General features: G+C 51.1%; 1 protein-coding gene across 4 annotated transcripts in view; it reads right to left on the reverse strand.

The window, feature by feature from the left end:
- ralgps1 (Ral GEF with PH domain and SH3 binding motif 1) overlaps positions 1–18,458 on the reverse strand; it is a 758,896-nt gene that overhangs the window by 164,221 nt on the left and 576,217 nt on the right. The gene's annotated exons all lie outside the window — the stretch shown is intronic.

The following is an 18,458-nucleotide window of genomic DNA, read 5'->3' on the forward strand; positions in this document are numbered from 1 at the left end:
ATTAATAATCACGGACCCACCATCTAACTTATGGCGCAACACAACATGGGAAGGGCGGCACGGTGGCACTGTGGTTAGCACTGCTGCCTCACAACACCAGGGATCCGGGTTCGATTCCCGGCTTGGGTCACTGTCTGTGTGGAGTTTGCACATTCTCCCCGTGTCTGAGTGGGTTTCCTCCGGGTGCTCCGGTTTCCTCCCACAGTTCAAAGGTGTGCGAGTTAAGTTGATTGACCATGGTAAATTGCCCCTTAGTGTCAGGGGACTAGATAGGGTAAATACATGGGGCTACGGGGATAGGAGCTGTGTGGGATTGTGGTCAGTGCAGGCTCAATGGGCCAAATGGCCTCCTTCTGCGCTGTAGGGATTCTGTGAGAACATTGCATGTAAAGGGAGCTTTAACACTGCTTCTAAGGGAACAAGTATTTCACTTTCCTGCTGATCTCCTCAGGGAGAGAGAGCCATCCCACTCTGTGTTGCACATGTGGACGTTTCACCCTGCTCCCAGCTCGGGGCCTGTTCCATCACAGTGTTCCATGAACACTCTGAAAAGTGTCTCTGTGGACCTTCAGGGATCCACAGACCCCGGCTTGAGAGCCCTTGATTTATACCACAGGAAAAAAGGAAACCAATTAACATTAAAATATTTATCTTGGACAGGAAGGTGTGTCAAAGAGGAACGTGGACTGAAAACGTAGGAAATCATTTCTAGTGATGTGAAAAATATTCCATTTTCTTTTCATCTGATTAATTGGCACAATGATTTCACTGCTGCGTGTCGTGTCCGTTTAAATAACAACCTTTTTCCGGTGTTAGGAACAGATCCTTACTACATGACCAGCTCAACAAATCAGAGTGGTTACAGGAGGCCATTTGCTCCATCATGCCCATACCATCCCTCTGCACCAGCAGCACACCTCATCCCACTCCCAGCCTTTTTCCCTTAGCCCTGCAAAAGTTTCTTTTCAGATCCTTATCCAATTCTCTTCCAAAAGCCACGGTTGAATCTGGCCCTGCCACGCTCTCGGGCAGTGAATTCCAGATCCACTCCCTCCAGAAAAAGGTTCTCCCTCACGTTGCCATTACTTCTTCTGCTGATCACCTTAAAGCGGTGTCCGCTGGTTCTTGACACTTAAGCCAAAGGGAACAGTTGCTCCCTGGTCTCTCTGCCCAGACCCCTCATGATTTACAGCGCAGCAAGAAAAGGCCTTTTAATCTTTGCCTCTCCAAGATGAACTCAGTTTGAAATCTACCGCCTCTCAACCTATATCTGTGACCTCTTGTTATTGGAACTGAATGCAAGATGGCCGCTTCCAGTCAGTGCCACACGGTAGAGGAAGCATGACTACGGCAAGCCAGGTAGGACCTTCAGCACACAATTGCATTTTAACTGAAAGACCATCCAATCCAAAGCACAACCCTGCTAAATTTATTTTGGTGCCCTATTTGGATATTATTAGTGTAAAAAGAGCGAGATGGTGCCATGGGGAGAGGGCAGGTGTAATGACTTTAATCAGGCAATTGAGGTGGGCCTGTTAGAATATGAACTCCCTGATTAAGGACCCACCTGGTGCAGAGGGGGGGCAGGGAAGGAGGACGACCTCCTTGTGAACCTGCTCCTGGGCCTGGCAAGGCGTGCCATCTACAGGTCCAGGCAGCAGGCGATCGAGGGGGTCGTCCAACCTGACTGTCTGCCCCTCTACCGCGGCTATATTCGCGGCCGGGTGTCCCTGGAAAGGGAGCACGCGGTGTCCAAGGGCACAGTTGATGCCTTCCGTGCCCGCTGGGCACCGCAGGGACTGGGGGTGTATTATTGACCCCTTTAATCACATTTTAATTTGACGTTTTAAGTTTCCTTTCCGCTTTGTCTTTTGTTTCGGGCGATTTCCCTCCTTTTCGGGGGCTGTCCCTTTTGAGTTGTCCGAGTTCGTTCAATTTTGTTTATTTGGGCTGGACAACAAAAGATGTCTCTGATTAAGGGCCAAATTGATGGGCCATTCAGGGAGCCTCTTGCTTTGCACTTAACCAGGCATGTCAGTTCCTCTGGGACTCCTAGTGCAAACGGCCAACTGAAAGCACTCTGTATGCTGTTGTCAAACTTGTAAATAAAGGGATTTTGGTGAAGGGATTTCTGCCTCCAATGATTTATTACAGCAGGGCAGGGTTGTACCCTCTTGTCTCACTTAAAGGCCTACACCCCAGGCCTGTGCCTAGTCCAGCAGCAAGCCCAGGTGTGTTATTATGGGGAAACCTCAGAGAAAACTTGAGGAGTATAAGCAAACTGAACCAAAGGGGCCGTCTTTTCTGCTGTATAGTGTATGTAATATATAAACCAGGTTTAAAACAAGTCATTTTTTCTTGTTTTATAAAACAAACAGCTTGAGAATGGGTCAAGTTGTGACGCACTTAAGTACTTTGGACAATATAAATCAAAATATTTCATAAACAACATCCCACGCCAGAGATTGCATTCCAGTCTTTCACAACCAGTTTTTATCATTAATAAAGATAAATATTTTCATTTCATTGCCTTTACTAATATTCGCCATTCAGGATTTGCTATTGAGGTTCACATTTTCCAAATCTGCTGCCACACTATTACAGCTTTTGAACTTTCCTTCACAACAGTCCAAAGATGTGCGGGTTAGGTTGATTGGCCAGGTTAAAAATTGCCCCTTAGAGTCCTGAGGTGCATAGGTTAGAGGGATTAGCGGGTAAAATATGTGGGGGTAGGGCCTGGGTGGGATTGTGGTCGGTGCAGACTCGATGGGCCGAATGGCCTCCTTCTGCACTGTAGGGTTTCTATGATTTCTATGATTTCTATGAACATTTGTTTTTAACAAGATTGAGTGACCGACACTGGCCAGAACCCGACACTGGCCAGAATCCGACACTTGACCAGAACATAACGATTGACCAGGATTATGGACCAAAAGATAAACTAAATCCAAAGATTTGGATCCGAGACAGAGTACAGGAAAGAGATAGAGAATCTGGTGAATTGGTGCAATGACAATAATCTCTCCCTCAATGTCAGCAAAACGAAGGAGATAGTCATCGACTTCAGGAAGCACAGCAGAGGACATGCTCCTGTTCTACATCAAGGGGGACAAAACAGAAATGGTCGAGAACTTCACGATTTTTGGTGTCCAGATTACCAATAACCTGTCCTGGTCCCCCCATGCCGACACTATAGTTAAGAAAGCCCACCAACGCCTCTACTTTCTCAGGAGACTAAGGAAATTCGGCATGTCCGCTACGACTCTCCCCAACCTTTGCAGATGCACCATAGAAAGCATTCTTTCCGGTTGCATCACAGCTTGGTATGGCTCCTGCTCTGTCCAAGACCACAAGAAACTACAAAGGGTCGTGAACAAAGCCCCGTCCATTTCTCAAACCAGCCTCCCATCCATTGACACTGTCTACACTTCCCACTGCCTTGGAAAAGCAGCAAGCGTAATCGAGGACCCCACGCACCCCGGACATTCTCTCTTCCATCGGGAAAAAGATATAAAAGTCTGAGGTCACGTAGCGACCAACTCAAGAACAGCATCTTCCCTGTTGCCATCAGATTTTTGAATGGACCTACCTCGCATTGAGTTGATCTTTCTCTACACCCTCGCTGTGACTGTAACACTACATTCTGCACTCTCTCCTTTCCTTCTCTATGAATGGTATGCTTTGTCTATATAGCGCACAAGAAACAATACTTCTTACTGTACACATGTGACAATAATAAATCAAATCAAAAAGTTTGAAGAGAAAACTCTGCAAAATATACAGCTGACCCCCGAGAGTGCCTGAAGAAAGATTTTGCTCGAAATATTAACGTGTCTTTTCTCTCCACAGCTGCTGACAGAATTGCTGCAGATTTCCAGCATTTTCGATTTTACTTCATAGAGTCAACGAGTCAGACAATATATAGAGGAGCCCTTTGACCCACCGAATCTGCACCCACAAAACTACACCGAAGCTACACTAATCCCACATTCCAGCCCTTGGCCCATAAGCCTTGAATGTTCTGACATTGCAGTTGTTGATCCACGTACTTCCTTAAGGCTGTGAGGTTTCTACCCTCCCAGGCAGAGCATTCCAACTAGCTGACAGGAGAGAGGAATTAGTGGAAGAGATTCACCTGCGGGGTGAGGAAATGTTCATTGCGCAGGTTCAGTCAACAACCCGGCATCTGTCACTCAGTTGGCCGCACTCTTGCCTCTGTGGCAGAAAATGGTGATTTCGGATCCTGTCTCGAGGTAAAACCTCTACCGGCTCTCTGGTGCAGTGGTGAAACATTGCCAACCAGTCAGAGGCGCCAACTCTCCGATGAGATGTTAAGCCATCTGCTCTCTCAAGTGGAGGTAAAGGATCCTACGGCACTATCTGGAAGAAGAGCAGGGGAGTTCTCCTCAGTGACTTGGCCAATTGTCATCCCTCCAGTCAGCCTCACAAGGAGTCAGATTAGCTCAAAACATCTTGTTATGATGAGGTTTGTGGACTTTGGACCCTGTGCAGACTGGCTGCAGCATTCAATTGTGACAAAAGTGTGACCATGTGAGAAGCACTTGGCAGACCCTGAGCTTGGGAAAGGCTTTATATGAATGCAAGTTCTTTAGTCGTATGAATTTGTCGATTATCTTGGGTGCGTCAACTTGCTAGTCAACAATATAGAAGGAAGACGTCATGATATCTATTTTTTGTTGGAAGAGATGTTAAGATGTGCCGGAAATGTGCCATACTCCGAGTTTTTTTTCATTCATGAGACATGAGCAACGCCAGCATTTATTGCCCATCCCCATTTGCCATTCAGAAGGTGGTAGTGAGCAGCCTTCTTGAAATGCTGATACAACTGAGTGGCCTGCTAGGACATCGTAGAGGGCAGTTGAGAGTCAACCACATAGCTGTGGCTCTGGAGTCACATGTAGGCCAGATCAGGTAAGGACGGCAGATTTCCTTCCCTAAAGGACATGAGTGAACCCAGATGGGTTTTTCCAACAATCGACAATGTTTCATCGTCATCGGTAGGTTCTTAATTCCAGACTTTATAAAAAAAATTGAATTCAAATTCCACCACCCGCTGTGGCGGGATTCGAACCCGGGTCCCCAGAACATTAGCTGAGTTTCTGGATTAATTGTCTAGTGATAATACCACTAGGCCACTGCCCCTCCTATGTAGGAATGGTTACCTGGAACAGGCATCAAGTGCCTTGACGATGCAAATAATGGTCTGAATGCTAGTTTGAGGTCACCTGTGCAAAACATGTCCTCAGCAGGATGGGCAGGTAGCACCCCTACTCCTCCAGTAAAGGCCTAGACACTGTCTTTCAGGAACTGCTAGAGGGCCTCTCACAAAAAGGTAACTTCAGGTTATACATTTTTCTTCACATTTCTTTCTCAGATTTAGTTTATGATGTTCCGATAGTCAACACATGTATAGTTGCTACATGGGCAGACTGCAGTGGATACACTGCTCACTGATGTATAGGCCTCACTGCTTGAAGTGTAAATTTGTAGCATGCCTTTGCCAGATCAAACAGAATTGCGCCACCCCCGCAATCAATAATATTTTCGGTGACGACTGGGTGTACAGCGAGAAGCAATATTTGCAAATGTTACTGCAGCTTTTCTTAAGAAGAAAATCATGGAAGGTGTAATAAAGTCATTGTGGCTTCATAGGTTCAGAAGATATAGGAGCAGAATTAGGCCATTCGGCCCATTGGGTCTGTTCCGCCATTCGATCATGGCTGATATACTCCTCATCCCCATTTTCCTGCCTTCTCCCCATAACCCTTCAACCCATTACCAATTAAAAATCTGTCTAGCTCCTCCTTAAATTTACTCACTGTCCCAGCATCCACTGGGGGCACGGTAGCACAGTGGTTAGCACTGCTGCTTCACAGCTCCAGGGGCCTGGGTTTGATTCCCGGCTTGGGTCACTGTCTGTGTGGAGTTTGCACATTCTCCTCGTGTCTGCGTGGGTTTCCTCCGGGTGCTCCGGTTTCCTCCCACAGTCCAAAGATGTGCGGGTTAGGTTGATTGGCCATGCTAAAATTGCCCCTCGGTGTCCTGGGATGTGTAGATTAGCGGGTAAAATATGTAGGGATATGGGGGTAGGGCCTGGGTGGGATTGTGGTCGGTGCAGACTCGATGGGCAGAATGGCCTCTTTCTGTACTGTAGGGTTTCTATGATCTCACTGAACTTTGGGCTAGCGGATTCCACAGGTTCACAACCCTTTGGGAGAAGTAGTTTCTCTTCAACTCTGTTTTAAATTTGCTTCAAGTGACAATTGATTTATTAACAATAAGATATATGTTATATATACAAGATAAGGGTCGGACAGAACTTCAATACACACATCTACTCTCTTCCCTGGTTCCAACTGAGGATTCTCCCTGTCCCAGGATGCGTCCCATCGCTCCCAATTGGCTCTGCTTCCCACGTGGCCTCTCCATAGGGTCTGGCCAGATCATGTGACCTTCAAAGGATCGCCCCCCCTTAAAGGGGCCACGTTACCACAGAAGGATATAATTAAAATACTGCGGATGCTGGAATCTGAAACAAAAACAGAAATTGCTGCAAAACCTCAGCAGGTCTGACAGCATCTGTGGAGAGAGATTAGAGACAACGTTTCGAAACACTGGCTCTATTCCCACTCAATGGTAGCCGTCATGTGGAGATGCCGGCGTTGGACTGGGGTGGGCACAGTAAGAAGTCTCACAACACCAGGTTAAAGTCCAACAGGTTTATGTGGAATCACGAGCTTTCGGAGCGCCGCTCCCTCATCAGTAACCTGATTACTCACCTGATGAAGGAGCAGCGCTCCGAAAGCTCGTGGTTCCAAATAAACCTCTTGGACTTTAACCTGATGTTGTGAAACTTCTTACTGTGCCCACCCCAATCCAATGCCGGCATCTCCACATCACGGCTACCATCGAGGGAGAATAGTGCCAATGTTTTGAAACGTTGGCTCTATTCTCTCTCCACAGATGCTGTCAGACCTGCTGAGATTTTCCAGCATTTTCTGATTTTTGTTGCCACAGAAGGAATTTGCATTTCCCCAGAGACGGTAGCATCTAAAGATGAACCAAACCAGATATCAGCCATAATAGATACTGCGGAGTTGCCAAAGGCAGCAGAATCCTTGTACAATGGTGGATCATTTGGTCAGCGCTTAACCCCACCAAGAGAAAACAATTAGAAAAACAAACAGGGTGGAAGTCCTGTACCACCTGAGCAGTGAGGTCAGTCCGAACCATCATCAGACACGTTCCCCACTCATTTCCCAAAACCCACTGCACCGTTTACTCTCGGAAAGGCAACATCGCAAACTCACCAGCGATCCAAACCTGCCCCTGCTTCCAAGAATTAAGCTTCATTCCCAGGAGTGAGGACGTTGCTTCCTACAGTAGCATCTCACACCCAGTTTGTACTGGAAAGGGTTTGAGGCAATGATACAGGACAATTAATTTCACACTGCCTGTTGTCGCATCTGCTACAAGTGTTGCTGCTTGCATCACCCTCCCAGTTTGTGCTCTGGTGAGTTTTAAACCACCCGGACAGCCTGCGGTTCTGACTTGAAACCATGAGATGTCTCATCTTGCCAACCCTCCAGGATTGGCCTGGAGTCTCCAGAAATTAAAGTTAATCTCCAGGACACGGCTGTCTGCCATTCTGGAGCGATACCATCGGGGTAGGTTTCTTATTTCTCCCTGCTTTCTCTGAACATTTGTCTTCGCCAGATATAAAACTATTGAACATGGGAAAAATAATGGTTGTTTGGCTGACATTCAATCAGGTAATGAGTCATTTTGCTTTCCAACTTGTAAAGGAAGATAATAAGTCACCAGAGTAGAATAGAATCGTACAGTGCAGAGGGAGGCCATTCAGCTCATCGGGTCTGCACCGACCACAATCCCACCAAGATCCTATCCCCATAACCCCAAACATTTACTCTAGCTAATCCCCCTGACACTAAGGGGCAATTTAGCATGGCCAATCCACCTAACCCACACACCTTTGGACTTTGGGAGGAAACAGGAGCACCATTTGTCCGGCTCACTGCCCGTTCTCCCAACTCACTTGCCCGTTCTCCCAACTCACTTGCCCGTTCTCCCAACTCACTTGCCCGTTCTCCCAACTCACTTGCCCGTTCTCCCAACTCACTTGCCCGTTCTCCCAACTCACTTGCCCGTTCTCCCAACTCACTTGCCCGTTCTCCCAACTCACTTGCCCGTTCTCCCAACTCACTTGCCCGTTCTCCCAACTCACTTGCCCGTTCTCCCAACTCACTTGCCCGTTCTCCCAACTCACTTGCCCGTTCTCCCAACTCACTTGCCCGTTTTCCCAACTCACTTGCCCGTTCTCCCAACTCACTTGCCCGTTCTCCCAACTCACTGCCCGTTCTTCCCCGATACAACCATAAGCGTTACTGACAGAAGTCCACATTAGTGCAAACAGTGCGGAAGTTGAAGCTTCTCACCAGTGTATTCAGTGAGAGCTATGGCAATGTGCTCAGAATATTGATGCCATTGACAAACTTCACCACAGACAAACAAATAAACTATTTTAACCCACATCTGGCACCTCTCCTCTGTGCTGTCCACATTCTACAGTTCTACAAAGCGTTTGAAGAATTGTTCTTAGTTCTTTTCTGGGATTATTATCACAGGGGGTGAAACGGAAGAATTAAATCTGAAAGCATCAATCAAGAAGTGAAAAAAACAACCAATTTCCCTTCCCCCATCATTAGCAATGAAACCCGCCTATAATTAGTAGTATGCAGAAGATGTATTTAGGATAATTTGGGGTTAGAACAGAGCTGGAAACATTCCCTAAGCTCAAGTCAAAGTAAACCCTGTGTGTAACAACCCACGTTTCACAAAGACTGGGGAAAAGGCAAGGAAGTGGCGTGAGGATGAGATGATCAGCCATGATCATACAGAATGGCAGAGCGAGTTCGAAGGGCGGAATTGCCAACTCTTGTTCCTAATTCCTATGCTCCTAAAGACAAGTAAAAAAAAGTATTGACATCACAGAAACAGGCCATTCGGCCCAACTGGTCTATGCCAGTGTTTATGCTCCAAGCAAAGACCTGCCATCCTCCTTCATCTAACCTCCTTAATATATCTTTTCATTTCCTTCTCGCTTGTGCCTATTCAACATTTCCTTACATGTATTTATGTTATTTGCCTCCACCATTCCACACGGGAACGGGTTCTGCATCTCAACAATTCGATGGGTAAGGATGTTTCGTTTTGTTCATTCTTTCACAGGATGCGGGCGTCGCCGGCTAGGCCGGTATTTATTGCCCATCCCTAATTGCCCCTTGAGAAGGTGCTGGCAAGCTGCCTCCTTGAACTGCTGCAGTCCCCGAGATGTAGGTACACCCACAGTGCTGTTAGGGAAGGGATTCCAGGATACTGACGGTGGGGGATTCAGCGACGGAATCCTAGAGTGATAGAGGTTTACAGCGTGGAAACAGGCCCTTCAGCTCAACTTGTCCATGCCACCCTTTTTTTTTAGAAAACCCCTAAGCTAGTCCCAATTGCCCGCATTTGGCCCATACCCCTCTGTACCCATCTTACCCATGTAACTGCCTAAACTCCTTTTAAAAGACAAAATTGTACCTGCCTCTACTACTACCTCTGGCAGCTCGTTCCAGACACTCACCACCCTCTGTGTGAAAGAATTGCCTCTCTGGACCCTTTTGTATCTCTCCCCTCTCACCTTAAACCTATGCCCTCTGGTTTTAGGCTCCCCTACCTTTGGGAAAAGATATTGACTATCTATCCGATCTATGCCCCTCATTATTTTATAGACCTCTATAAGATCACCCCTCAGCCTCCTACACTCCAGAGAAAAAAGTCCCAGTCTAACCAGCCTCTCCTCATAACTCAAACCATCAAGTCCCGGTAGCATCCTAGTAAATCTTTTCTGCACTCTTTCTAATTTAATAATATTCTTTCTATAATAGGGTGACCAGAACTGTGCACAGTATTCCAAGTGTAGCCTGACCAAATCTTGTACAACTTCAACAAGACGTCCCAACTGTTAAATATCCTGTTGAACATCAACAGGAGACTAGGGAGTGCAGTCATTATTGCAGCTCTAACTGGGGAATAAATACAGCGTCCCCCACCGCCCCCAAGCTTCTGTGATTCCTCCCAGCTTTTCCCATTATAGTGTCAACATGTGGGAGCAGAAACAAAACACCCAAGTACAGGACGACCAAAGGAATGCCTGCTTCCCTCCCAAGAAAACAGCGCTGGAATCGTGCTTTATTCTCGGGTTGGCCAGATTCCTGACAGATGCTACAATGAATGTGCTGAGGAACCCACATGAATGCTTGCCTGATGTGGAGTGGGAGGACACGCTCTCCCTGTTGTGATGCACCCACGTGTCGAAGCCCAGTGATCTGGAGGCTCACGTTGCCTTTTATAGAAATTGCGCAAAATGATTGATTGCCAAAGCAGCGCTGATGACAAGATTGTCTTTGTGATCCCACCAGCTGCAAACTCAGTTGGTCCCCGCTCCACAGAATCTGTTTTATCAGCTATCTTTCCCCCAAACGGAGGGTGTTGTCTCGCCGTGATACTAAAGCATTTCCACTTGAAGGTGCTTAAGTCATGTGTCCCACACCAGAACATTCGCTCGGGCAGTTGCTGTTATGCTGTGCGGAGAAAAGTCAGGGTGGGGAAACTTAGAATCCCTACAGTGCAGAAGGAGGCCATTTGGCCCATCGAGCCTCCCCCAAGCCCTATTCCTGCCAACCACACGTATTTCCCCTGCTAGCACCCCCCCTATAATAAGGGGCAATTTAGCATGGCCAAACAACCTAGTCCACACATCTTTAGACTGTGGGAGGAAACCGGAGCACTCTGAGGAAACTCACGCAGAAACTACTCATGAGCCTGCCAATGTGATACATAGAGTCGCTACAGTGCAGAAGGAGGCCATTTGGCCCATTGAGTCTGCACCGACCACAATTCCACCCGGGACCTATTCCTGTTACCCCACCTATTTACCCTGCTAATTCCCCTGGCACTAAGGGGCAATTTAGCCTGGCCAATGCACCTAACCCGCACATCTTTGGACTGTGGGAGGAAACCGGAGCACCCGGAGGAAACCCACGCAGACACGGGAAGAACGCGCAGACTCCGCCAAGACAGTGACCCAAGTCTGGAATTGAACCCGGGTCCCTGGCGCTGAGAGGCAGCAGTGCTAACTACTGTGCCACCCAGGACTTGATGGATGGCACTGGATTACATAGGAGATGCTACACAGAAAGAGGCCATTTGGCCCAGTCAGTCCATGCTAGCTCCACTTGAGTTCCCTCCCATCTTTCCTCATCTAAATCGATCATGGTAACTCTCTATTGCTTTCTCCCTCAAATGCTCTTCTAGCTTCCTGTTAAATACATCCATATTATTCACCCCAATCATTCCCCGTGGGAGCAAATTCCACATTCTGTGGGTAAAGAAGTTTTGTCTGAATTTCCTGTTTGGATTTCTTGGCGACTTTCCTATATTGATGTCCCCTCGTTGTGCTCTTTCTCACAAGAGGAAATATTCCCTCTGTATCTACTCTTTCAAAACATTCTATCATTTTAAAGATCTTTATGAGGTTACCCCTCAGCCGCCTTTGTTTAAAATAAAGAGACCTCAGTCTTCTGGTGCTCCCACATTCCAAAGATGTGCGGGTTAGGTTGATTGGCCATGATAAATTGCCCCTTAGCGTCAGGGGGTAAATATATGGGGTAATGGCAATAGGAACCCAAAGAGAGAAAACGCTGGAAAATCTCAGCAGGTCTGGCAGCATCTGTAAGGAGAGAAAAGAGCTGACGTTTCGAGTCCAGATGACCCTTTGTCAAAGCTTTGGCAATAGGGCCTGGGTGGGATTGTTGTCAGTGCAGGCTTGATGGGCCAAATGGCCTCCTTTGCTGCTTATACTCGTTCAGGGGATGTGGACTCCGCTGGCTCGACCGGTATTTATTGTCCGTCGCAAATCGTCCCCAAGGAGGGGATGGTGAGCTGCCTCCTTGAACTGCTGCAGTCCATGTGGTGTAGTGCTGGCAGGGAGGGGGGTTTCGGTATTTTTACCCAGCGACAGTGGGAGGGCGACACGGCGGCGCAGTGGTTGGCACTGCTGCCTCACAGCGCCAGGAATCCGGGTTCAATTCTGGCCACGGGCCACTGTCTGTGTGGAGTTTGCACATTCTCCTCGTGTCTGCGTGGGTTTCCTCCGGGTGCTCCAGTTTCCTCCCACAGTCCAAAGATGTGCGGGTTAGGTGGATTGGCCATGCTAAATTGCCCCTTAGTGTCCAAGTTGTGTAGGTTAGGGGGATTAGGGGTTACGGGGATCGGGTGTGTGCCTGGGTAAGATTTTGAGTCAGTGCAGACTCGATGGGCCGAATGGCCTCTGTCTGCACGACAGGGATTCTATCATTCTTTGATTCTAGGACAGTGAAGGAACTTCTATTTTTTCAATTATTCTATTTCTGTAAATCTTTGCTGCAGAGATCGACAAATTATCCAAAACACCAAGATAAACGTCAGCTTGATAAGGTGAGACTGACGAGATAGGATAAAACCATTTCAAGCTTCGCTTTTGTTAACTTATTCTTTAGAGGTGTAGTGGTAGTAGAAATACATTGTGGAAGCCAAGTTTTATATAAAGGACAATGAGTGAAGGCAGCTCCAAATGGTGGCGAATCATGGGGCGGCACGGCGGCACAGTGGTTAGCACTGCTGCCTCACAGCGCCAGGGACCCGGGTTCGACTTCCGGCCTGGGGTCACTGTCTGTGCGGAGTCTGCACGTTCTCCCCGTGTTTTTCCTCCGGGTGCTCCGGCTTCCTCCCATAGTCTGAAAGATGTGCCCATCGAGTCTGCACTGATCCAACACCTTACCCAGGCCCACGCATTCCCCGCCCGATCCCCGTAACCCCTAGATAAAAGCAAATTACTGCGGATGCTGGAATCTGAAACCTAAAGAGAAAACGCTGGAAAATCTCAGCAGGTCTGGCAGCATCTGTAAGGAGAGAAAAGAGCTGACCTTTCGAGTCCAAACGACCCTTTGTCAAAGCCCTGACAAAGCTCCGACAAAGGGTCATCTGGACTCGAAACGTGTTTTCTCTTTTGGCCCTGTAAGCCCGAGTTCACCTCACCGACACAACCTGGACACTAAGGTGCAATTTAGCGTGGCCAATCCACCTAACCCGCATTGACCATGCTAAATTCTCCCTCGGTGTCGCACAGGTGCCAAAATGTGGTGACTAGGGGATTTTCACATTGCAGTGTTAATGGAAGCCTGCTCGCGACACTAATAACTAATAATAATAAATCACTGGAATTAAGACTGACATCTTCTGTACCTCAAGATATTCGAACAGAATCCTTGCCTAGTGGTTCGGTTACTCAAGGCCACAGAGCACACATTGTTTGGCACTGGAGCTAGACCTATTTTTCTCAGATTCAAATCTCTTCACTCTCACGTGACGGATCTTCAGAAGTGATCACCAATCCAACCGTGTTTATTCAGCAGCTCAGGATTGTTAACTGCTGGATCACACAAGCAAAAAGATAATCCTCGTCATTCATCACAGCTGGCAGACCGTCATCCGAGCCAATATCAGCTTCTATTCATTAATTACTTTTTCTCAAGCAGATCTACATGAAGCGGTTTTCAGTGGTTTGGTGTTTCAGGATGCTCGGAGAGTCGTGCTTGCAACAACAGGTTGCATTGATGCAGCACCTGCAACGTAGTAAAACAACCCAAGGCTCTTCACACGAGCGTAATCAGGTCAAAACTGGAACTAAGCTGAAGGGGCGGCACAGTGGTTAGCGCTGCTGCCTCAAAGCGTCAGGGACCCAGGTTCAATTCCCGGCTTGGGTCACTGTCTGTGCAGAGTCTGTGCGTTCTCCCTGCGTGGGTTTCCTCCGGGCGTTCCGGTTTCCTCCCACAGTCTGAAAGACGTGCTGGTTAGGTGCATTGACCATGCTAAATTCTCCCTCAGTGTACCCGAACAGGTGCTGGAGTGTGGCGACTAGGAGATTTTCACAGTACCTTCATTGCAGTGTTAATTTAAGCCTCGTGACACTAATAAATAAACTTTATAAGGAGACATCAGGTGGGATTTGGCAGGTTTCGCGGTGGCAGAGGTGACCCTCCACTGGCCGGTGACAGGATCTGCCGGTCCCGCCGTTCCCCCTGGGTTTCCCACTGAACCCACACCTTGTCGCTGGGAAACCCTGGGCAGGTGTGCGCTGTCTGCGGGAGCAGAGGATCCCATTGGCCTGAGCGGCTGGGAAGATCCACCCAATAGGACGGGCGTCTAAATGCTCGGTCAAAGAATTAGGTTTCAAGCAGCATCTTAAAGGAGAAAGATATTGAAAGAATATCGTATTCCATTGTCAAACATTCTTCCAGCAAGCTGTTAAAGAGTTTCAAACAAAATCCTCAGTATCATGAGGAAGGAGTTAACTGAACTTCCAGTGCTGGGTTGGCAGATTGTGGATTCAAACCTAACCCAGGTTCGAAACACCATCTACACCGACAGGGGAAGGATTGCCCGTCTGGGCTCAGGGGCTCGAGGCTGGGGTCAAGCATGAATCCTGACCCTTCACCATGTCAACAGTAGTCACCTGCCAACAAGATTTTTCAGGATTGGCCAATTAATGGCCAGAGGGCACACTCAGCATCCAATTGGATGGACTTGAGGATGGGCTCCTGAAGCTGGACGGCCATTAGGACACCTTCCAGTCACGCTAGAGACCAAGGTGGAGTGCGGGGACGAGGGAGGGAAGGAGGGCGGGAAGGCGTGAGGGAGGGAAGGAGGGAGGGAGGGCGCGAGGGAGGGAAGGAGGGCGGGAGGGCGTGAGGGAGGGAAGGAGGGCGGGAGGGCGCGAGGGAGGGAAGGAGGGCGGGAGGGCGCGAGGGAGGGAAGGAGGGCGGGAGGGCGCGAGGGAGGGAAGGAGGGCGGGCGCGAGGGAGGGAAGGAGGGCGGGCGCGAGGGAGGGAAGGAGGGCGGGCGCGAGGGAGGGAAGGAGGGCGGGCGCGAGGGAGGGAAGGAGGGCGGGCGCGAGGGAGGGAAGGAGGGCGGGCGCGAGGGAGGGAAGGAGGGCGGGCGCGAGGGAGGGAAGGAGGGCGGGCGCGAGGGAGGGAAGGAGGGCGGGCGCGAGGGAGGGAAGGAGGGCGGGCGCGAGGGAGGGAAGGAGGGCGGGCGCGAGGGAGGGAAGGAGGGCGGGCGCGAGGGAGGGAAGGAGGGCGGGCGCGAGGGAGGGAAGGAGGGCGGGCGCGAGGGAGGGAAGGAGGGCGGGCGCGAGGGAGGGAAGGAGGGCGGGCGCGAGGGAGGGAAGGAGGGCGAGCGCGAGGGAGGGAAGGAGGGCGGGCGCGAGGGAGGGAAGGAGGGCGGGCGCGAGGGAAGGAAGGAGGGCGGGCGCGAGGGAGGGAAGGAGGGCGGGCGCGAGGGAGGGAAGGAGGGCGGGCGCGAGGGAGGGAAGGAGGGCGGGCGCGAGGGAGGGAAGGAGGGCGGGCGCTAGGGAGGGAAGGAGGGCGGGCGCGAGGGAGGGAAGGAGGGCGGGCGCGAGGGAGGGAAGGAGAGCGGGCGCGAGGGAGGGAAGGAGGGCGGGCGCGAGGGAGGGAAGGAGGGCGGGCGCGAGGGAGGGAAGGAGGGCGGGCGCGAGGAAGGGCATGCAAGCTAGTGAGGCAGAGAGCAAGACGAAAAGAGAGAGAATGTGAGTCAACGAGTGAGGACAAGACATGACAGAGAGAGGGAGGGAGCGAGCCAGAGAAAGAGGGAGGGAGCGAGCCAGAGAGAGAGGGAGGGAGCGAGCCAGAGAAAGAGGGAGGGAGCGAGCCAGAGAGAGAGGGAGGGTGCGAGCCAGAGAGAGAGGGAGGGAGCGAGCCAGAGAGAGAGGGAGGGTGCGAGCCAGAGAGAGAGGGAGGGAGCGAGCCAGAGAGAGAGGGAGGGAGCGAGCCAGAGAGAGAGGGAGGGAGCGAGCCAGAGAGAGAGGGAGGGAGTGAACCCGAGAAAGAGGGAGGGAACGAGCCAGAGAGAGAGGGAGGGAGCGAGCCAGAGAAAGAGGGAGGGAGTGAGCCAGAGAGAGAGAGAGGGAGGGAGCCAGAGAGAGAGAGAGAGAGAGAGAGCGAGCCAGAGAGAGAGAGAGCGAGCCTGAGAGAGAGGGAGCGAGCCAGAGCGAGAGAGAGCGAGCCAGAGAGAGAGAGAGAGAGCGAGCCAGAGAGCGAGAGCCAGAGAGAGAGAGCGAGCCAGAGAGAGAGCGAGCGAGCCAGAGAGAGAGAGAGCGAGCGAGCCAGAGAGAGAGAGAGAGCGAGCCAGAGAGAGAGCGAGCGAGCCAGAGAGAGAGCGAGCGAGCCAGAGAGAGAGAGCGAGCGAGCCAGAGAGAGAGAGAGAGCGAGCCAGAGAGAGAGCGAGCGAGCCAGAGAGAGAGAGAGAGCGAGCCAGAGAGAGAGAGAGAGCGAGCCAGAGAGAGAGAGAGCGAGCCAGAGAGAGAGAGAGAGCGAGCCAGAGAGAGAGAGAGAGAGAGAGAGCGAGCCAGAGAGAGAGAGAGAGCAAGCCAGAGAGAGAGAGAGAGCGAGCCAGTGAGAGAGAGAGAGCGAGCCAGAGAGAGAGAGAGAGCCAGAGAGAGAGAGAGAGCGAGCCAGAGATAGAGAGGGAGAGCGAGCCAGAGAGAGAGAGGGAGAGCGAGCCAGAGAGAGAGAGAGAGAGAGCGAGCCAGAGCCAGAGAGAGAGAGAGAGCGAGCCAGAGAGAGAGAGAGCGAGCCAGAGAGAGAGAGAGAGCGAGCCAGAGAGAGAGAGAGAGCGAGCCAGAGAGAGAGAGAGAGCGAGCCAGAGAGAGAGAGAGAGCGAGCCAGAGAGAGAGAGAGAGCGAGCCAGAGAGAGAGAGAGAGCGAGCCAGAGAGAGAGAGAGAGCGAGCCAGAGAGAGAGAGAGAGCGAGCCAGAGAGAGAGAGAGAGCGAGCCAGAGAGAGAGAGAGAGCGAGCCAGAGAGAGAGAGAGAGAGAGCCAGAGAGAGAGAGAGAGCGAGCCAGAGAGAGAGAGAGAGCGAGACAGAGAGAGAGAGAGAGCGAGACAGAGGGAGAGCGCGAGACAGAGGGAGAGCGCGAGACAGAGGGAGAGCGCGAGACAGAGGGAGAGCGCGAGACAGAGGGAGAGCGCGAGACAGAGGGAGAGCGCGAGACAGAGGGAGAGCGCGAGACAGAGGGAGAGCGCTAGACAGAGGGAGAGCGCTAGACAGAGGGAGAGCGCTAGACAGAGGGAGAGCGCGAGACAGAGGGAGAGCGCGAGACAGAGGGAGAGCGCGAGACAGAGGGAGAGCGCGAGACAGAGGGAGAGCGCGAGACAGAGGGAGAGCGCGAGACAGAGGGAGAGCGCGAGACAGAGGGAGAGAGCGAGACAGAGGGAGAGAGCGAGACAGAGGGAGAGAGCGAGACAGAGGGAGAGAGCGAGACAGAGGGAGAGAGCGAGACAGAGGGAGAGAGCGAGACAGAGGGAGAGAGCGAGACAGAGGGAGAGAGCGAGACAGAGGGAGAGAGCGAGACAGAGGGAGAGCGCGAGACAGAGGGAGAGCGCGAGACAGAGGGAGAGAGCGAGACAGAGGGAGAGAGCGAGACAGAGGGAGAGAGCGAGACAGAGGGAGAGAGCGAGACAGAGGGAGAGAGCGAGACAGAGGGAGAGAGCGAGACAGAGGGAGAGAGAGCGAGACAGAGGGAGAGAGCGAGACAGAGGGAGAGAGCGAGACAGAGGGAGAGAGCGAGACAGAGGGAGAGAGCGAGACAGAGGGAGAGAGAGCGAGACAGAGGGAGAGAGCGAGACAGAGGGAGAGAGCGAGACAGAGGGAGAGAGCGAGACAGAGGGAGAGAGCGAGACAGAGGGAGAGAGCGAGACAGAGGGAGAGAGCGAGACAGAGGGAGAGAGCGAGACAGAGGGAGAGAGCGAGACAGAGGGAGAGAGAGCGAGACAGAGGGAGAGAGAGCGAGACAGAGGGAGAGAGAGCGAGACAGAGGGAGAGAGCGAGACAGAGGGAGAGAGAGCGCTACAAAAGGACAGAGACTCAAGATCTCGTTCTCCTCAGAGACTGGGTAATGGAGAAGCAGCCCCTCAGTTATGGGTCCTGGTTGCTCCTTTATGTAAACATGAAAGATCCTGAAACTATTCATAAACCAGCAGGACACACCTTCATCAATCCGCACAACCAAAACCCCGGAGTTATTGAACTAGCTGCTTGGTAGTGAGGCAGCCACACACTGACTCACTGCACTCTGAACAATGATTGGTGGTGTACTGAGATGGGCGGGTGATAGGACAACACAGTGATTGTTCGGACAGTGAGAACACTGAACTACTGAAGGCCCTTCATTCCAGCATGTCCCATGTATAGTATCTAGAATCGACCCAGCTGTTTAATTCACTATCCCCCCTCCACCCCCCAGCCACATTCCCAAA

The sequence above is a fragment of the Mustelus asterias genome, chromosome 13 (genome assembly GCF_964213995.1).
Source record: "Mustelus asterias chromosome 13, sMusAst1.hap1.1, whole genome shotgun sequence".
In the NCBI taxonomy this organism is placed as follows: domain Eukaryota; kingdom Metazoa; phylum Chordata; class Chondrichthyes; order Carcharhiniformes; family Triakidae; genus Mustelus; species Mustelus asterias.